General features: G+C 42.9%; 1 protein-coding gene across 3 annotated transcripts in view; it reads left to right on the forward strand.

Moving 5' to 3' along the window:
- The first annotated feature begins 447 nt into the window (after positions 1-447).
- Positions 448-22,164, forward strand: part of TMEM63B (transmembrane protein 63B) — a 102,669-nt gene continuing 80,952 nt past the window's right edge. The window contains exon 1 of one of the 3 annotated variants that reach the window (XM_053304301.1): positions 448-744. The gene's annotated coding sequence lies outside the window, so the exon portion shown is untranslated. The remainder of the gene's footprint in view (positions 745-22,164) is intronic. The other 2 variants (XM_053304291.1, XM_053304310.1) reach the window with 2 other exon arrangements.

A 22,164-nucleotide genomic window follows, 5' to 3' on the forward strand; every position in this document is an offset into this window, starting at 1 on the left:
CCTGCCAAGAGTGCACGCATAGAGGATCGCAACCTGACTTGAAGGTCCCGCTTAGCATGCATGTTGAAGGCTGCAACCCCACACTCGGGAGTAAGCAGTTCTGTAGACTTACTCCCGAGTAGACCCTGCACTGGATTGCGGTGCACGGTTACAATGCACGACTTAGAAGGACAAGCGCGGGCTCCCGCCTCCATGCGGGCTCTTCTTCTTCTCTATCCTCCCCCCGAGCCCACTGTGAGGCTCAACCTGCGGGACCCCTAACTGCAAGAGCCTTTAAACAAAGCCCACCGAGATGACCACAGCTCATCTCCCGCCCGCCCCCAGGAACCACTTACCGCCCACCCCGTCACTCTTGCAGGCTCCGCAGGGCCCAGGCGCTCTCCTTAATACGCAGGCGCTGGCTAATGCCTGGCTAGAAGGGAAAGGCAACCTCCTAGGAGGGCGCGCATGCGTACTAGAACGCTATGGAGAGAAACGCAGATTCTCCTGCCTGCGCCGGGAGAAAAGCCACGCCTCCTCTCCCTTCTCTCCTCCACCCCCATCTTATTCCTATTCCTTAGCCTCCCTGGAAGCCGAAGCTGGGAGGCGCAAACCAAGGAGGGGAAGAGAGACTGGGGACTTCTTTTTCTAGAGAGAGAGAGAGAAAAAATCCCCCCCCCTTTCTGAAAAAAGGGGCATCAGCTCAGAGCGCAGCGCCAGGAGGGAGTCAGGCTAAGAGGGAGCCGGTCTGCCTTTGACAAGGGGGTAAGTCGCCGGCTGGCTTGCAGTTCGTTGTATTGCAATGTCTCTTTTCTCCTTTCGCTGCTCCGCCCCCCCCCCCCCCGCCCCGCAGCAAGAATAGCTCCAAAGACCTGTTTCCAAGGGAGCTTGGAAACTAAGCTTGGCCGGCTCCCGTGTATCCCTTGAGGATTGGCTCTCGGTGGCTCCCCCGCCCCCATCTTCCTTCCTTCCTTCTCTGTGCGGTATCTGTTTACCCACAAGGGATCTGCGGGTGGACTTGTCTCCCTTTGCCTCGAGATAGAGAACAATGGCACTGCTGGCGGCGGCGTTGCTCGGGGTTCCTTGCTAGCCAGCAGGGTACAAGCATATATGCCCGGACTCTGTGTCTCTCTGTGTGTGTGTGTGTGTGTGAGAGAGAGAGAGAGAGAGAGAGAGAGAGAATGTGTGTGTCCGTCCGTCCGTCCCTTTCTTTGCGGAGCCCTGCGGCAGACTCCGAGGCAGAGGTGTAGCTATAATTGAGCGAATGGGTTCAAAGAACCCGGCCCCCCAGCTCCATTGCTCCCTATTATTTTCCTTACTCTCAGGGGCTGCCGGGAAGAGGGGTCCCTTCTCCCCTAGCTACGCCCCTGCTCTGAGGCTAGACCGGTCTCCACCAAAAAGGCAGCCTCTGCTCCTTTTGCGTGATAAGACCCCTTTTCTCCCCCGCTGAGCCAGACACAATGACACTCATTCATAAATTCCCCAAAAGGGTGCTGCGTCTCCTTGCTGTTCCCTCTGGGTTCTCTTGCACAATGTCAAAGGGGGAAGCAGGGCGAGAGGCTTCCTTCGCCACCGGGGAGTCCTCCTCGCACTGGATGTTTAAGACCCGATCTGAGTGAGTGAGTGTTTGTGTGTGTACACATGCATGCATATGTTCGTGCATGAACATATACATATATGAGGCAAGAGGGGGGAGGGGGAGACTGGGTGTTTCTTTGTTGCTGGCTCCCTCCCGCCGGTGTGATCGCGATAGAGATGATGTTGGTCCGCGATGCTGCAGTCTGCCCCCGGCTTCCTTGTGCATAAGGCGCAGTAAGAGAGAAAACGGAGCCAGGCTTTTCGTGCACACCAAGTTTCTTTCCCAAATGGCTTTTGCTTTTGGAAGATTTCTCTGCAGCTAGAGAAAATGCAGCAACTGCTTCTGGGAAGCAGGCCCGAAAGAGGTGGGCACAGAGGAAAAAAGCAAACCACATCCATGTCTCCCTCTCTGTCCCTCTCCGCACCAGTGATGTTGTTGCAAATTCAGAAGTGCGAGCGCTCTCCATGACAGCCCCCATGGCCATGCCCCAACAGCCAGAGAAGCCGAGAAGTACCAGCACGCCGTGCCTGCGCATGCCCCTCCACCCCTGCTACACACACTCACACAAACACCCTGCCTGAAATTTCCTTGGGGAATCTTCCTCTGATCTTGTTCTGAAGATGATTGACAGCAACCAGTTAATCAAGAGAGGGTTCCCCGACACTATTGGGACTAGGGAAAATCTGTGTTCTGTTTCTGTAACATATGAACAGAGATCCTTTCCCAACCCTTCTCCTTTGTTATCAGATTATAGCACTGTCTTATATGGCACTAACCATATTTGCAACATCTGCAGTGGGCCAGGCATTCTGATTTTAAACCACAGTTTATGCAGGGGGGGGGGCGGTTAATCTAGGTGAGAACTGCTAAAGTCTCCTTTATTTTTTAACCTGCTGCTTTACTGACCTCAACTATTTACTTGCTGCTTCCTTTCCCTCTCCCCAGCCCAGCCCATTTCTCTCTCTCTCCTCCTTTCACTGCTCCTTTCATCCTCCGCTTCTTTTCAGCATTCCCTCCAGGGTGCTCCTCCTCCTGCTCAGATTATAAATAAAAAGTTGGCTTGAATGCAGAGGAAGGCACTTGGAACAGGGGAAGGTGGGGAGTGAATCCTCCAGTGTTCCAGTTTATTGTGATAGTCCTGTGTGTTTAAAAAAAAAATTTCACTTCCATTCCTCTAAATGGCATTGACATGTTCGTAGTCAGGGTCTACTAATGTGGGTGTGACTGGATGTCAACATCTAATGTGAACTGCAGGAGGTGACTTGGTTAGTGGGGGTGTGGCAGATTGAACACTTGGAATGCTGAATGAATGCAAAATATTTATTTTGTTGTCGGATAGCACAAAAGCCTATCTCCAGCTGTTTTTTAATCTAACACGTGTGTTGGAAGGTACAAATTTTTTGACTGTAAACATGCTCAGAGCCTGGATGTCAAGCAAGTGATAAATACTGATACTGAGTAAGGAGGTCTAGGGCCAAGCTGTGTGTCCTCCATCTGCATCGTAACTAAAGTTCCTTTATATATTGTTGCACAGTTCATTCAGATTTAAACACAGGCCTCCCTGTGAAGTTGGATCTTCATCCAGCTGTTCATTTTTTGAGCGTACTTAAATTGGCTCTTGGTTAGTCCATATGGCAATTTCTCCTGTGCTTTATTTAGCATTTATTTAGTGCTAAACAAGAATTGGGTTGTGGGTTGACAATCACAGGAAAGAAGTTGGAATTAGCTCATGGATGCCATGCAGTGGTCACTAGTTCTGGATCCTGCTAGTCATGAATCTGCAGTTGGGGCTGGTCGTGATCCAGCATGGGGATCAGCACATTTCCTATGAGACTTGTGGTCAGTATTCCCTGTAACAGGGATTGAGTAGACCAGTGGTTCCCAGCCTGGGTTCTTCCAGATGTTGCTGAACTACAACTCTCAGCATCCCCAGCTACAATTTATTACATCTAGGGATGCTGTAGTTCAGCAACATCTGGAGGAAACCAGGTTGGGAGCCACTGGACTAGACAGGTGTTGACTACAGCTCCCATAATCTCCAGCTGCAGTGGCCACTAGTCAACAACATCTGGGAATCCCTGTTATAGGGAACACTACTTGTGGTTCTCAATTCATTACTGGTTGAGTTAACTGTAGTATACACATTTGTTTAGTTGGGGGGAAATATGCTTGATGTATTTATGTATATTGGAACCATTTCCCTGATTGGCAGTAAGTAACAAAGGAGAAGGTTTGAATAGTTAGCTGGAACACAAGCATTGCAAGGAGGCATGAGAGCCACTCTGTTTCAGAGGACAGTTCATAGTGCAACACTGGAAGCATGAGATGGAGAGACACCATGATTTAACTAACATGGTTTTATATGGTTAACATAGCAGGTGGAAGCAGCTGATGACTGGTACTTCTATTTTATAATGCTATTTTATTTATTGTAATGCTGGTGTACAATGCGAAGTGATTGTTTCTGGGAAGGTTTGGATGTCTTGTAATTTAGCAATCCATTTGCTAACATTTGTCTTTGCACATTAGAATGCAACCATGCTAGTACTGCCTAAATGGAAAATCAGTTGGAAGTAAATAGCACACCAAAAGTATTTATTTCCAAGGATGTCAGAACTCCAGGCATGAATATTGGCACTGGTCTGCATCATCAAACAATCCAAAAACAAAAATCGCCAGTTAGTCAAGCAAAGAATGGAAGAAGAAAGTGTCCTAGAAACACAACAGTAGTCAGGAACTACAGCTGATGAGAAACAGCCATATCAGCAGGCATCTACAAATCCACTTGGCAGCTCGCCAGTGGCAAGGTTCCTGAGCTCTCTGGACATCCAGCACCACACAGATCTCCTCCTCAGAGTTCTCTTTTCCACTGCCATTTTTGAGAAGGTAAGAAGCAGCAGGAATTCTCCTCTTAGCGGTACGAGGGGGCTCCCACTGTTTCTTACCATCTCCATATCCCAGCGCAAGTGACAGAAGACTTCTTCTCCTAAGTCCTCTGCCTGTGTGCCAGGAAAGGATCTGAGGGAAGAGAGGGGATTGGTGGCGACCACAAATAATGGCTGGCTAGAAAGCTAAGCCTAAATTTGTGGATCCCTCCATATCAGTGAGATATGCTGTTGTGATAAGTCCACGATACATAATCTTTTTGGTACAACTTGCACATTGTCATTGAAACTGCTAGAGCAAATGCAGCTACTGCCTTAGTGACTTCAGAGTTCTAGTCTCCTAACAGATAGGAGAGGATCAAAGTCATGTGCCAAAAGATAAAGCCAATCAAAACTGGATCCAAAGGTTTCGACCTTGCTTCTAGGAAATTGCAACAATAAAGTGGATTATTTTACTTTTGTGTCATAAATCAAAAGGAGCAGTTCCTAGCTGGTTTTACAGCAACAATCCTAAGGACCACATAACCTTTTGAGGATATAGATTGTAACCTTAAGGCAAAGAATATCCATCTAGGGGAGACATAAATCACATCTAATATCTGTGAGTTGTTAGATATACTTGATCCATGGAGTACCTCTAGAATATATCATCATACTGTTCATAGAATCATATAATTTTAGAGTTGAAAGGGACCTTGGAAGTCTTCTAGTCCACCCCATTCAGTGCAGAAAACTGCAACAGCATTCCTGACAGATGGCTCTCCAGCCACTGTTTGAAAACCTCCAGTGAAGGAATGCCCACCACTGCATGAGGCAGATAGTTCCACTGTCAAACAGCTCTTATAGTTATGTCTTGCAGGTGTGTTATTGGCTATAATAGTGAACTCCTTTTGGAGTTCTTTTAGAGTGTCAACATGCATGTGGATATAGGTGATCCAGTTGACTTAGTATACTTGTACTTCCAAAAGGCTTTTGATCCTTATCAAAGGCTCTTGAATAAACTTAGCAGTCATGGGATAAGGGGACAGGTTCATGTGTGGATTGGTAACTGGTTGAAGGACGGGAAACAGAAGGTAGGAATAAATGGAGAGTTTTCACAATGGAGGAAAGTAAGAAGTGGGGTCCCCCAGGTATCTGTAATGGGACTGGTGCTTTTTAATTCATTCATAAATGATCTAGAAGTAGGGGTAAGCAGTGAGGTGGCCAAATTTGCAGATGACATTTAACAATTTATGGTAGTGAAATCCAAAACAGATTGTGAGGAGCTCCAAAAGGATCTCTCCAAATTGGGTGAGTGGGCAACAAAATGGCAAATGTGGTGGTTCAGTGTAAGTAAGTAACAATGTAAGTAAAGTAATGCACATTAAGGCAAAAACAAAACAAAATCCAACTTCACACATACACTGAGCTGTCTGTGACTGACCAGGAGAGGATTCTTGGGGTTGTGATGGACAGCTCCTTGAAAGTGTCAACTCAAAGTGTGACAGCTGTGCAATTGGCAAATTCCATGCTTGGGATCATTAGGAAGGGAACTGAAAATAAAACTGCAAAAATTATAATGCGTGTATATAACTCTATGGTGTGGCCACATATGGGGTACTGTATACAGTCCTGGACACCATATCTCAGAAAGGACATGGTAGAATAGGAAGAGGTGCAGAAGAGGGCAAGCAAGATTGTTGGGCAGCGGGGCTAGAGCATCTTCCTTATGAGGCAAGGCTACAACATCTGGGACTTTTTAGTTTAGGAAAAAAGTGGCTAAGAGGAGACATGATCGATGTCTATAAAATTATGCATGGTGTGGAAAGAGAGAACGTTTTCTCCCTCTCACACAACGCTAGAATCTGGGGTCATACCATGAAACTGATGCCAGGAAATTTAGGACCAACAAAAGGAAATACTGTATTTACCTGAATGCAAGACAACTCTGAAGTTAAGATGAGCCCCTTAAGAAAACAGAGGTTAAATATAGGTTATACCTAACTTACCCAAAAGGAAGAGGATCTGATTTAACATGACCCCCTGATTTATAACATCAAATAACTTGGGGGGTGGAGGAGTGACTTAGTTTTGGATTCAGGTAAATACAGTTTTTTCACACAGGACCTAATTAATCTATGCATTTCTCTTCCACAGGATGTAGCAATGGACACCAGCTTGCATGGCTTTAAAAGGGGCTTAGATAAATTCATGGAGGGCAGGACTATCAATGCCTACTAGTCTTGGTTGTTGTAGGCTGGCTACCTCCAGGCTCAGAGACAGGGGAGCAACAGCAGGAGAGAGGGCCTGCCTTCACCTCTTGCCTGTGGGCTTCTCAGGGGCATCTGGTGGGCCACTGTGGGAAACAGGATGCTGGACTAGACAGGCCTTGGGCCTGATCCAGCAGAGCTGTTCTTATGACCCTTATTTGCCTTCCTTTTGCATTCTGAGTTTAAGAAAATGGTGATTCCTGTCAGAATCTTGTTAGCAGTTGTATTAATTGCCTGAATTACAAATTTTGAATATCTGGGCATATTAGGCGATATGCATATGTGATATGTATATGCATAGGCTGACAGTTTCTAAGGATTTGTGAGAATCTTGTCTCAGTGAGAAATTCAACAAGATCCAGTAAGCCTTTGTAAAGCATTGGACTCCAAAATGTCTAAACAGTCAGGTCTCTAATTATGTCTCCAATTTGCTAACTATGTGGAAAGCTATGCTTCAGAGTGGCAAGTTGTTTAATATATATAGGATTGTATATGTTACTGTTAAATATCACTGTTGCTTGTGTTACTGTTATCAACTGAATTTTTCCATTTTTCAAAAGTATCATCTGTTTATTTCATCCTTTCCTCATTTCCGTAGCCCTCCCCCATTCTTTTGCTAATCCTCATCCTGTTTTTCTTAATGTTCCCTTTTTCTCACAGAATTTTTATTCATGCTTAACAGATTGTTATATACGGGTGTCAGAAAATTCAAAATAAACAAAGTACATAAGGAAATATTTTTCCCGACACTTGTATTGGTGAGGATTGGAATCCTAATCTACTTCTGTTTGTATTTAGCATTTTGTAATGTTAGTGTTCATTTTGCTTACCAACAGTGGCAGACATCCTGACTAGTGAGGCGCTGGTGCAATGGGAGAAGCACCAATGCTTCTGAAGAGCTCTAGACTAACACTGCACTGGTGCTAGTTTGTGTGAGAGGAATTTCAATTCCCCTTCCCCAGCAGCCCCCTGCCATCCAAAAATATGTGCCTGAGGGTCACACAGCCTTCAGGGGCATATTTTCAGGTGGCACAGAGTGCTTCCTGGAGAAAGGGGAGTGATTGGAATTTACCCCTACTGCTAAGTCAGCAGTGGAGCTGAGTGAGTTGAACTTTTTAGATGTACTGGTATTTCTCTCATTGCTTCTGGTGCTTCATTAGTCAGGATGTAACCCAGTGTTTATTATTATTATTTCTTGTTTACACAGTCAGACAGGTGTTATTGACTGGTTGGTTTTATCCAGACATCGAGTCCTTCCCAAGGACCTGGGATGCCAGAATTTTATTGTCAGTTGTTATAGATATCGTCGCAGAATATAGGCTGTTCCCAGTAAAGCTGCTTTTTGTAATTGGCTGATGGTGATTTCTGTGGCCCCTATGGTGTTGAGGTGCTCTTCAAGGTCTTTTGGAACTGCACCCAGGGCGCCAATTATCACTGGGATTATTTGGGTCTTTTTCTGCCACAGCCTGTCAATTTCAATTTGTAGATCTTTGTATTTGGTGATTTTCTCTATTTCTTTTTCTTCTATTCTGCTATCCCCTGGTATTGCTATGTCGATTATTTTGACTTGTTTTTCTTTCTTCTCGACTACAGTTATATCTGGTGTATTGTGTGGCAGATGTTTGTCTGTTTGTAGTCGGAAGTCCCATAATATTTTTACATCTTCATTTTCTTCAACTTTTTCTATTTTATGGTCCCACCAATTCTTGGCTACAGGTAGCTTGTATTTTTTGCAGATGTTCCAGTGTATCATCCCTGCTACCTTGTCATGCCTTTGTTTGTAGTCAGTCTGTGCGATCTTTTTACAACAGCTGATCAGGTGGTCCACTGTTTCATCTGCTTCTTTACAAAGGTGGCACTTGCTGTTTGTGGTGGATTTTTCGACTTTTGCTCTTATTGCATTTGTTCTTAGTGCCTGTTCTTGTGCAGCCAGTATTAAACCCTCTGTTTCTTTCTTCAAGTTGCCATTCTTAAGCCATTGCCAGGTCTTGGTGATGCCTGATTTTCCAGTTATATTGTGCAAATATTGAGCATGCAGGGGCTTATTTCTCCATTTTTCTGCTCGGTTCTTGACTTGTTCTTTCTTGTAGGCCTGCTTTGTTTCATTGGTGTTGAATAGTTTCTCGTTCTTGACCATTTTAAGTGCATCTTCTTCACTGTCCTTTATATATTCTTCAAGACCTCTTTTCTCCTCCTCTACTGTTTGATGGACTTGCAGCATTCCTCTTCCACTTGAGCTGCGAGGGAGGTATAGCCTATCTACATCACTGGGGGGTGCAGAGCATGATTGATGGTCATTATTTTCCTGGTCTTACGATCTAGCGTCTCTAGCTCTGCCTGGGTCCAGTCTATTATTCCTGCAGTGTATCTGATAACAGGTATAGCCCAGGTGTTTATGGCTTGTATGGTGTTCCCGCCATTGAGTTTGGACTTGAGGATTTTTCTAACTCTCCTGATGTATTCACTTCCAATTTTTCTTTTAACTTCAGTGTGTGCGATGTTCAGCCTGGAGAATGCCCAAATATTTGTAACGTTCTTTCTCTTCCAGGTTCTTGATCTTGCTTCCATTGGGCAGTTCTATTCCTTCTGTTTTTGTTATTTTTCCTCTTTTCATTATTAATGCAGCACACTTGTCTAGTCCAAACTCCATTGCTATATCGCTACTGAATATACGGACAGTGTTTAGCAGTGATTTGATTTATGACTGGGACTTTCCATACAACTTCAGATCGTCCATGTACAGCAGATGGTTGATTTGACTTGATGTTTTAGATGTTTGGTATCCGAGGCCTGTTTTGTTTAGTATTTGTGAAAGTGGGGTCATGGCGATTACAAACAATAGAGGGGATAGTGAGTCCCCTTGGAAAATGCCTCTTCTAATGCTAACCTGTCCAAGTGCCTCGCCATTGATTGTTAACTGTGTACTCCACCTGCTCATTGCTTTTTTAATAAATATCTGAATGTTTTTGCTGACACCAGTTGTTTCTAAACATTTTAGTATCGATGTGTGAGGCAATGAATCGAAGGCTTTCTTGTAGTCAATCCATGCAACACTTAGATTTGTTTTTCTTCTCTTGCAGTATTCTAAAATCATTTTGTCAATCAGCAGCTGGTCTTTTGTGCCTCTGGTGTTCGGGCAATTTCCTTTCTGTTCAACTGGAAGCTGTTTGTTAGTTAATAAGTGTTGCATCACTTCATCTGCTATTATTCCAGTTAATAATTTTAACATGGTTGGAAGGCAGGTTATCGGTCTATAATTACTTGGAACTGCACCTTTTGCTGGGTCTTTCATGATGAGATGAGTTTTCCCAGTTGTTAGCCATTGTTCAATATCACCGCCTTTCATAATGTGATTGAACTGTTTTGATAGTTGTTTATGAAGGCTTGTTAGGTGTTTAAGCCAAAAGCCATGCAGTTCATCATCGCCTGGCGCAGTCCAATTTTTAATTTTCTTTGCTCTTTCACTTATTAATTCTGGTGTTATTATTAGATCTTGCATTTGTTGGTTACATTTTTTGACCTCCTTCATCCGGCCTGCTTTTTTATTATAATCTATTGGATTGTCCCATAATTTCCCTCAGAATTGCACTGTTTCTTCTTCTTCTTCTTATAATTATTATTATTATTAATTTGATTTCTATACCACCCTTCCAAAAATGGTTCAGGGCAGTTTACACAGAGAAATAACAAGCAAATAAGATGGATCCCTGTCCCCAAAGGGCTCACATTCTAAAAAAGAAACATAAGACCAGCAACAGTCACTGGAAGAAGTACTGTGCTGGGGGTGGATAGGGCCAGTTACTTTCCCCCTGCTAAATAAAGAGAATCACCATGGTAAAAGTTGCCTCTTTGCCCAGTTAGCAGGGGCAAACTGTTTTAGGTGTTTGTAACAATTGTGGGGCAAGATAACAATTTGGATCTGTATGTTTAATGTTTTTTTGAGTGAACAAAGCAGGAACATTTCTTTGGCATAATGAGTTCATATCCATTGATTTTAACAAATACTGTTAAGTGTGTTGCCCACTTAGGAAGCTTTGTCCCCATTGAAAGCGACACAAAAGCCACTGGAGGTAAAATCGCATGCAATATTACAGAATATCAATGCATAGGACATATAAATTTCACTGAGTGCAACACTTAAGGTTGCAGTCTTATGCACATATACTTGGGAGTAGGCCTCAATGAGCACAGTGAAGTAAAGATGCCCATGTCCCAGCATGTAATGTGCCATGTCATCTTTCTGCATCAAGAAGATGCTCTGCCTGTTCTAACATGCCATCTTCACAGGCCAACTCAACATTTAAACCAGCACAGCTTGTTATATTTCAGCTACCAATGGATCAACTCTAGCCCGGTATAATGAATACTGAGCCAAAGATGTCTTGATTAAAATGAGAAGAGAAAGTCAGTTACTAATACTTCCTGCACTGGCTCCAGCAACCAATACATGATTTTTCTTTTTTTAAGTACCATTAATGGGAAAGAAGTCTAGCACAATATGAGGAAATACCCTGAATGAGTAAAATCCAGTTTGTTGATAAATTCTAATTCAGCAGTTTCAGACTGGAGTCTCCCTTTGAAGTTTATTTCATGAAATATTGTCATATATTTTGGAATAGGATGTTCCCTTCTGGTCTTGTGTTTGAATACCAAAAATATCTAGATCTCTGCTATCTGGCACTGTTTGCTAGGAATGTCAGCAATCTGGGATTCCATAGAACATTTTGGAAACAAAAGAGAAGCTGAGGAAAGACTGCACCTACCTTTTCTTGTGTCTGTAAATATGTGGTGACATTCTCTCCAAAAGCATCACAGGTCTTCCAAAAATCTGTTCTAGTAGCACCACTCAACCTCTCCATCCCTATGGAAACAATATTGTCAGATGCACTGAGCACTTGTCCTTGGCCCTATGAGCGAAACTGCCCCTCTTCTGCCCACTCCCCAGCCCCAATTAGCTTAAATGCTTGCAATCAGGCCCTGCCACAAACAAGTGTCTCTGTGTGTTCTGAGAAACAGCCCCTTTGCTGCTTTTTAAAGTCTCTGTGATATGTTAATCGTTGCATGGTACATACAAAGCAGTGCCTGCTTTAAAGAGCTCTGGGAAAAGAGGCAAACATCAGGGTTATGTTTCTAAGAGGAACCAGAAGCCATGCGGAAGGGGGAAAAGAGGTGTGGGGAAATCTTTGACCCATTTCCTATTCTCCATTCTGTGAGGCTAGAGGCAGGTGCAGGTGGCTGCAAGAACCCCAAAGGATCCTGGGAGGAAGCTAGTGTGTTCTTTTGACAGGATAGCTGTAGTCAGCCAAGCCATGTGTCTTGCTGTTACCCAACTAAAAAGTGGAATGAAGATGTGGGTTGGCACTTAGGAACATAGGCAGCTGCCTGATACTGTGTCAGACCATTGGTCCATCTAGCTCAGTATTGTCTGCACCAGGGGTGCTCAAGTCAAATACCCTGGTGGGCTGGAACCAACCATGACTTGGTAGGCAGGGCCTGAGGTAAATTTTCAGCACATTGATGATTACATTAAAAATATTAATGAAAGCAATTATGAGCCTTTTGGAAGGGCGGTATAAATTTTTTAATAATAATAATAATAATAATGAAAGCAAGTATTAGTATTTTGTTATTTCTTCTATTTCTTTTTCTTCTATTCTGGGATAGCAGAATAGAAGAAAAAGAAATAGAAGAAATAACAAAATACAAAGATCTACAAATTGAAATTGAAAGGCTGTGGCAGAAAAAGACCAAAATAATCCCAGTGGTCATTTGGTGCCCTGGGTGCAGTTCCAAAAGACCTTGAAGAGCACCTCAGCACCATAGGGGCCACAGAAATCACCATCAGCCAGTTACAAAAAGCAGCTTTACTGGGAACAGCCTATATTCTGCGACGATATCTATAACCATTGACAATAAAATTCAGCCATCCCAGGTCCTTGGGAAGGACTTGATGTCTGGATAAAACCAACCAGTCAATAACACCTGTCTGACTGTGTAAATAAATAAATAAATAAATAAATAATAAAGTCCTGAAAGTGAGTATTAGTTACCCACAACATGAGGAGGGAAGAGGAGGCTCCTAGCAACCTTTCCTCTTCCTTGTCCCCCATGTACTTTCAATGCCTTCAAAGGTCAGTTTTGAAAAGAGGCTGACCCCCACCAGGTCCCTGGGGCAAGGCAGCATTTTGCAACTTACCTCAAGCACCACAATACTTTGGCCCAGCCCGGGGGCCGGCAAAAAAGTCCCCGCGGGCCGGATCCAGTCCCCGGGCCTTATGTTGTGCAGGCCTTGTCTACACTGACTGGCAGTAGCTCTCCAAGGTTTCAGGCAGGAGTCTTTCCCAGCCCTATCTGACTGGGAGATGCCAATGATTGGAAGCTGAGACCTTCTGCATACAAACAATTCTCCATATGGAATAGAGAGTGCTTAACATTTCTTCCTCTTGTCCCCCCCCCCCCAATTTATGCTTTTATTTAGGTTTCTATTATTATTATTATTATTATTATTATTATTATTATTATTATGCTATTTGCACACAATCTACCAGATTGGTACTTTAATTATCAGACCCTTTCCAAGGGTCTAGGATAACTAAAGAAAAAATAAAGATAGCAGCGTTGTATTCGTGCTTTCCTGAGTTGTTGTTGTTGTTGTTATTTATTTATTTGATTTCTATACCGCCCTTCCAAAAATGGCTCAGGACAGTTTATACAGAGAAATAACAAATAAATAAGATGGATCCCTGTCCCCAAAGGATCTAAAAAGAAACACAAGATAGACACCAGCAACAGTCACTGGAGGCACTGTGCTGGGGGTGGATAGGGCCATTTACTCTCCCTCTGCAAAATAAAGAGAATCACTCTTTGCAGGGGTCATTCAGGTGACATAACTAGTCATTCAGGTGACAATAACAATAAATTCCTGTATTTGCATTACATCATCTGGTACCAGTATATCTCATATCTGCAGCATGGATGCGGGTGAACCTGTAAGGGGATAGCCTTGGTGCAGGGAGAATAAGGTATGCCTTTGTTTGCTGCTTCTTTAAAACAAACAAGGAAACCCTCACCAGAAAAAATGTGCATTTTGGTCTTAGGGAGTGTAGTGTTGGCAGTGAGCACACAGCCTTCATTTTTGGAGTAAAGGAATGAGCGCAAGATTTATACAACTAGCAAGTTATTGTTATGGGGAGGGTGGGTAGTTCACCCATATTTAAGTGATACAATAGGGAACACTCAGTCCCTAGAGAATAACTGTAACTAAATAAAACTCAAGATTGTTGTGTGTGTGTTCTTTCAACCCACACAGGAGGAGAGTTGTGTCGCTCATCACTAATGATGTTGCCAGCACTATCCTGTCAGCATCCATGATGCTTGTGTAAACACACTCCATATTGCATCCACAACTGCAGTTGTTGTTTTAGCTGGGGAGAAGCAAAATATTGCAGCCTGAGTGCTGGGAAATACATTCATATGAACAGAGAAAGCTACCTTATAATAAATTGAACCATTGGGCTCTCTAACTAAGTTATGTCAACACTGTCTTCCAGCAGTTCTTCAGTTTTTCAGGAACACATCTTGACCAGTTCTATCTGGAGATACCAGGGACTGAACCTGGGACCTTCTGCATGCAAAGCATGTGTTCTGCCATTGAGCTATAGTCCATCCCCCATTTCCTGCATCAGAAATGTTGCCTTGAACACAGGTGTGTCTATTTCTCCCCTATGATACATGCACTCCAAATAGTTATTAACTTTGCATTCATTGTATATGGAGTTGCCCTAAAATGAATAGAATACCCACAAATTAGAACATAGTATTAAAATTTCCCCATAGCAGCTTGACCCTGGCCAATAAAAGTCAAGTCAAACAAGGAACTCTGACAGAACGTTTCAGAAAATGCTGTAGCTTGGACCTTGATCAGTCTTGAAAGCAAAGGAGTTCCACAATGTTGGGATAGCTACATTCTAGTGAAAAGAATTTTGCACACAGAATCATTAAGAAGATGGCACTAGCAGATCTAAATGACTGAGATAGGACACAAGGAGAAAATGTTCACAAAGGTGTACAGGGTTCATAGATTAAAGCAAGCATCCTTCATTGTGCTTAGTAGGCAATAGGGAGCCTACTAAGTTTGAGGCACCATTTCTGACATTCTGCCCCCTGAGGAAGCAATCTGTGGTGTTAAGCAACAGCTGGAGTTCCTGAAAGTCTTCAAAAGCAACCCAACATAGAGCATACATCAGCGGTCAGTCTTGAGGTTATCAAGGCATGAATCTTGGTTACCAGGTTTGAATTGAAGTGAAAAAGATCTTCCCACTAGATGTTGAGAAACACCCCAGTCACTTAAGCAACTGAATGATCCAGCTGCCTTGCCTTTTTATCAGGCAAGCTCTGGTCATGAAATCAGATCCTGAGGATCATGTGGCTTGTGTGGGACCAGTCACACACTTGTAAGTCTAAGACAGGAATTCTTGGTCTTGTAACTTTGTCTCACTAGAACATGAAACAAAGTTGGAGATTGTCCTTAGCGTTGTGACCTCTCTACATGTAGCGCGTCAGTCTTGTCTGTTGGAGTTGGGGAAGGACAAGCAACCCAGAATAGAAAGAAGAAACCTATGCCTGTAATATCCTCTGTTACTTCCTAGGAAATGATCAAAGGCAAAATTCCACTGGAAAACAAGGTCCAAATAACTGATAATAAATATGGAGAGGAGTACAGAACTGATTCAGCTGCCACTGATCAACTGTCTTAAAAGCATTATGTGGGTAAGCACATCCCTCCTGGACTAATAACTGGGCATAGCAATTAGAGGAGGGAATGCAAGGTGGAAGCTTACATTGGCCCTAGCAACTGTCCATGCCTCCTTGGGAAGGGCCACCTCATTCAAGGATAACCCTTATTCCAAGCATAAAGCTTATTGAGTCTATTCCAGCAAGAAGTCTCTCTGACTGCTGTATACAAATGTTGATTTCATGCCCTGAAAACAGCCTTGAAGCTGGAACTGATGCAGAGTGGCATGGCAATGTGAGACGGTGCCTGGAACAAGGTTGCAGTCTTCTTCACCCCACCCACATCAACCCACCCCCACCCAACCCCATGGCAAGCTTTCAAGAGGAAGTGTCACTAAAGCTGCAGATGGCCAAATAAAACAGCATGTGATAGGAAGAAGGCAAGACTTCTGTAAAGCCACCATGCTAATTTGGTAAGGAGATCAGGGTGTGAAATGGTGATTCTCTCTGCTTGTGGGCTTAAAGGAATCTCCTCTTGTCTTGGTCCCCAAGGCAGGCTGGAGCCAGAGGCAGATTCTACTGCATTATTTCTTCTTCTGAGAGTTGATTTGAAATAGGGATGGCAGCATGTGGTGTCTGCACTTATCTTACTAATGTGGCTGATCAACAGGTTTTGCAGGATTTTTCATCATTTGAAAAACCTGTTTGATTGAGGGATGAACAAAGTTTGTATGTACAACATGGGGAATGGATCCTCATTCAAACCACTTTCAACAGTCTTAAAACACTACTATCTCTCATGCCTCAAATTTCAGCTGTTGGAAATCCAGTCAAAGGAGGACATAACCTCAACAGTATCTGCCATCTTGGAGGCTGTGAAAAAAAGTTGTGACAGCCTTCTGGTCTGCTCAAACAGCATAACTTTGAGCAAATAACTCTCCGTTTTAAAATACAGAATGATTTCTGCTGGGTAAGGCCATGGCAAAGTAGGAAGGAGCCCCCCCAAACATCATCCTTGCAATTATGTTATAAATAATTGTCCAAGCATCATATGGGTCGTGGTGGTATTTATTTTAATTGATGCTGCATCCTTTGTCACTAGGACATCATCTAAAGACATGAGCCGTTGCTCATGTCAATGACTAGTGATTTGTTCTGTTCTTTTTCTGAAAGAATTGAAAGATTAAAAATGGTGAAGTTTCATATTTTCAAGTGCTCATTGATGTTTTTGTTGCTTATCAGGCACTGAAAAACCTCATGTGTCTGCATGAGGTGTATGGCTTCAGTTTCCCTTTGAAACTGACTTCATAACTTTTCTGTCTGTCAGTGTATCTAGCATCATTTGCAGAATGGACAGTCCTAACCTCTCCTGGCACAAAGTTGCTTCCTGACTACCTTTATTCTTTTTACTCCTAATGGATCACTTCTGGACCTTTTAGCAAAAGCTTAGTTGAAGAAGCAAATGCTCTTAGGCCTTCTTCCTAATTATCTGATACATCTTTGAGCTAGCTGTATACCAAGTCTTCTGCCAGCTCCGCAGAATTAAAACATACAATATAACACATTTAAAATTCATAAAAAGATTAAAATTATAGATAAAAACATTGTAAAAACACATTAAAATTTTAAAAAACAATCTCAGTTGAAGGCCTGGGAAAACAGGTGCATCTTCAGGGTCCTCCTAAAAGCAAACAGAGAAGGAGATGTTCTTATTTCAGCAGGGAGTGTGTTCCAAAGCCCTGGGGCAGCCACAGAAAAGGCTTGGTCCCGAGTTGCCACCTAACGGGTTTGCGGCACCCATAGTCGGACCTCTCCAGATGATCTCACTAGGCGACAGGGTTCACGACAGAGAAGGCACTCTCCTAAATACCCTGTGTCAGCAATCTGGCCACCCAGTTAGGGAAGTCTAGGATGATAGTTCACAAAACACCAAACTGGGCTGCAGAAGCGAAACACGGCTCAGAAATATTTCTCTCTAGCTCCGGCTGAAAGCTGTTGACATACGTTGCCTTCCAGCAGCTAACTGCAAGCTGTAGACATGCTTTATAGTTCAAGCTGATAACAATCAGCTGGCAGGGATTCCAGGCTTATCAGCCCTCTGCAAGAGGCGCTTACTTCTCCTGATTGATTCAGGCACTCTATGCTGTGGAGTCAATGGGGGTTGCCGGCATAGCTCATCCTCCAGTTCATCAGTCCCTGTCTCTGCTGCCTCAGACTGCCATGCCTGCTCTGAGACATCAGCCAGACCTGCCTCAGCCATTTCTTGGGAACCGACAGCCAGGCTCTGTCCCTCAGGCGCCCCTGCATCAGCTGAAGGGCTGTCAGCATCCCCTTCCTCCTCGCTATCTGAGAGCGAGGGCATGACACCCTGGATCTAAGCCATTACGGGCCTTATAGGTAATAACTTGCACTTTGTATTTCATTCAGAAACCTATCAGCAGCCAGTACAGTTCTTTTAGAATTGGAGTTATATGATCCCATCAGGTAAACCCAGAGACTAGTTTGGCTGCCGCATTCTGTACCAATTGTAGTTTCTGAACTACGTACAAAGGCAGCCCAATGTAGAGCGCATTACAGTAGTCAAGCCTAGAGGTTACCAGCATATGTACCACCGTTTTAAGGTCACTAATCGCCAAGAATGGACATATCTGGTGTATCAGCCAAAGCTGATAACAAGCACTCATGGCCACGGCCTCAGCCTGAGAGACCAGGGAGAGTTTGGGATCTAGGAGCACTCCCAGACTACTGCCATATTTCTTGCCATTGAAATATAGGTAGCTGCCTTATACTGAGTCAGACCATTGGTTCAAACTTGTTCAGTACTGTCTACACTGACTGGCTGTGGCTCCTCCAAGGTTACAGGCAGATGTTTTCCCAAACCTGCCCAGAGATGCCAGGAACTAAACCTGATACTTTCTTCATGTAAAACAGAAGCTCTGCTCTTCAGCTTACACCCCCCTACCGAGCGAGTTTTGGCCTTCTACCTACCATGATAATTTCCTGTGTGTAATTTTTTTAAAAAAATTTAAAATCCTGGAATACTGTTCTATCATGTGTACCCCCACCTGCAAACTAGTGCAGCCCAGACACAAGTTGACCACATCTCAGCCTGAACAATGCAGTGATGAACCTAAACTTACATATACTTCAGAAGACAATATAACTGTAGTTTGCATTTATGTTTAGGAATTGAGATAGCTTTTTAATTGACTTAGATAAAATATCAGGAAAGATATACCTCCTGATTACATTTATCTCTGAAAGAGTAATTGCATGGCAGAGGGTGGTGTATGTCAACGCCCCTGTGAATTATTGCAGCTAGAGGAGTCTTATTCTGCAAGCAAAGATATTATATTCTTCACATGTAAGTGAGGTGTGCACATAATGATTAATTTACTTAATCCTGGAAACAGAATTAGGCTTACTTTGTCTTGGAATTTAAGCAGGACAGAAGACCTCTTACCTCATTATCCATGCCGCAATAAATTTGGGTTGTTTCACAAGTAACCTTTTACTGTGGTATGGGTCACTTCTTAGTATTGCTTCTGGAGAATAGGTTAGCAAGGAAAGAGTTTAACATGGCTTCTAGAGAATACAGATTCAAGTCAAATATTGTTTTAAAAAGTTGATGTGCAAGTGGTAAATGCAGAAACCAATTTCAGCAACAGTTGTGGTCTTTGTTTTGAAGCCGTCACAATACCATATGGATTTTAGAGTCTATGCACAGACTGTGGGCCATACAGTAGAAGCCTATATTCAGAATAAATGTGGAGTAAAAAAACATGAATGCAGCTTGTACCTTGGGCATGTTCATCTCTAGGGTTGGTTTATGAGCACAAAATCTGTGATTGCTTTTGGAGTCCATGAAGTTCTCAAAAGTCTTGACAGCTGTCAAATTCCACAAAAAGTTCTGCAGTTGTAAAACGATATGTCTTGCATCAAAGCAAGGGAAGATTCAGTGTGCTTCATTTGTTGTGGCTCTGTGGCTTCTGATGGGTTACTAATACAACTTCCATGTAAGCAAAGAGATGAGTCATGTGGCATTCAATCCTTGATTTTCTTGTTAATGATTGCTAATGATCACCGTTTATCTCTGAATCTCCCTTGTGACCTGTTTAAATATGTGGTTAATGAAGGAAGATATACTTTATACACACACACGTACATACGTACATATGTGTGCACATTGTTAAAAACAGGATCTTGAAGATGAATGAGGAAACTTAATGACCAGCCAAAATCTTGTGCTGTAAAATATCAGAATCAAATATGTTTTTGTAAGTAAAGCCCAAATGAGTATGATGACATATGCATGCATTTGGTGTGGTAGACCCTCTTGCCCCTATCTTAGTGGTATACTATATAACCAAAGAGAATATTAAGTCATCTGCTAAAATGAGGACACATAAGCTAAATGTCACTGCTTATGCCTGTTCATTCTGTCTGTAACTTCTGAACCAAGACTTTGGGCATTTCACACAGGTTCCTTGATGCAGAATTTTGAATTATGTGTATGTTGGGCTCTTCTAATATACAAACTGCTGCCCTTATACTAATTATTGCCATTTTAAATTAGGTTAATTGAGGCTGAGAAATGGTGACTTGCCCAGAACTACTCAGCAAATCGATGGTGGTTGAACCCAGGGATTGTTCATACCCACTTGTTGTTACATGTTTTTGCAGCATTGTCATTTAATAGCACTTATCTAAAAGAGGCGGATGTTGTTGAACCGCGGAGATGAGCACCATTTGTGGATCATGTAATTACACCCTGTGCAGATCCTTTCCTAGATGGAATGGTTTTAGTCTCTCTCCAGGGCCCATTTATGAATATGTGATCTCCATCTTAGCATCAGTTTAAAGGACTTACCTCAGCAGAATAAGGGGCAGGAGCAGGACAAACCTATGAGCAACATGGCCTTCGGCCTGGGGGCCCAGCATTGTCAAGGGTTCAGTCTAATGAACTGCAACCTGCCACTGGACACTCTGACATGATTCATTCATTCATTTGATTTCTATACCGCTCGTCCAAAAATGGCTCAGGGCAGTTTACACAGAGAAATAAATAAATAAATAAACCTGTCCCCAAAGGGCTCACAGTCTAAAAATAAATTTAAGATAGACACCAGCAACAGTCACTTACTGTGCTGGGGGTGGATAGGGCCAGTTACTCGCTCTCTGCTAAATAAAGATAATCACCACGTTCAAAGGTGCCTCTTTGCCAAGTTAGCAGGGGTTCAAGCACTGTTCCCTCTAAGGCGTGCACACACTCACAAGTTTTTGGATGTCCGCTCAGTTCATTTTAGATCCCTCTCAGGTTGAATCAGGAAGGCCCCATTCTGAATGCAGGTGCATGCACACTGCCTTGATACTGCCACCCAGAACAAAACTCATTCTGCACAGAGATGAAAAAATTAGAGGGACCACTGGATTCAAACCAGCAATACCTGGATTTTTTCTCCCCACTACTAGAGATAACTCTGTATCTGTGAATTTGGATTTCAACACCAGAGAGAACTCTGATGGTGAATCTTTGGGGAGATAATTTCAAGAGTCACGGCTGCAGAGCGGAAGGGCGATTCACTGAAAATCACTTCTCCCCTCCCCGTGCAATGAAAAGCCTTGGTGTGTCTGTTCAGAATTAGTCTGGTTGTCGGCCATTAAAAATAAAAATATATAATGTCATCAACCGTCAAATTACAAATATATAAATGTACACAGAAAATAATTAACTCTTAGTACAGTCACACTACTATTCCATACTACGGACATGGCTTATGACCAGTAATTTATCAGTGTCTGACCTACAGAGCAGTAGCAAAATTGTTGACCAGCCTGGAGTCTTTATTGACAGACTACTTGGTCGCACCCAACAGCAGAGGTAGCATGTGCTCACACTGCCTTGATAGTGCCTCCCAAAACAAAACTCATCCTGTGCACAGATTAAAAGAACTAGAGGGAACACTCATATTCCAAAACATTTCTGTTGGAAAGAACTTGAATCGGTAAAATATTTGACATCATTAATGCTAGAAAATAATTAATTACCCTTTAAAACAGATGTTCTCCATGTTTTTCATCTTAATCCTCTTTCCCCCAGCACATATTCAAAAGGTATCTCTGCAACCATGAGACTTAAATGTTCTTCTAGTGAGACTTGGAATACTTACAGCTGTATTGAGCATCCACAAGCTGCACAAATGCAGTTCAGCAGGTTATACTGCCTACAGATTGTACATTGCCCTCTTAAGGTTCTCACATGCAATATCCAATTATTAAGAAGTTTAATAGTTGTGTAAAAAGGAGAATGTTGACATATTATACTTCTCCCACTGCTGTGGCACCCAGATAGTCAAAGCAGCAATTGCTGAAATTCTCCCTTCTGTATGCAGCTATGAGAGACTTAAGGGTTATGTCAGTGCCTCGCCCTCTCCTTGCCCATGTCTAATGCTCCATCCTCATACTTCTTAACCATCTCCATCCTCATGCTGCTTAACTTCCATCAATTATTTATTCCATTTATCTCAAGCTAAATGCAACCAATCCAAATTTAGACCACATGTAACAGATGTAGCTGCTTACAGTATATCTCAGTTTGGTTGAGTGTATCAACATTCTGCATTATGCACACTTTGTATTGTTCCCCCTCTCAATTGATTTCAGCTGCCTTTGGAATTCATTGTGATGGCTCCAGCAAGATTTATAAGGGAAGCTGGTTTTTACTGAAACCTGTGATACA

Source organism: Hemicordylus capensis, chromosome 1 (assembly GCF_027244095.1).
Source record: "Hemicordylus capensis ecotype Gifberg chromosome 1, rHemCap1.1.pri, whole genome shotgun sequence".
NCBI lineage: Eukaryota > Metazoa > Chordata > Lepidosauria > Squamata > Cordylidae > Hemicordylus > Hemicordylus capensis.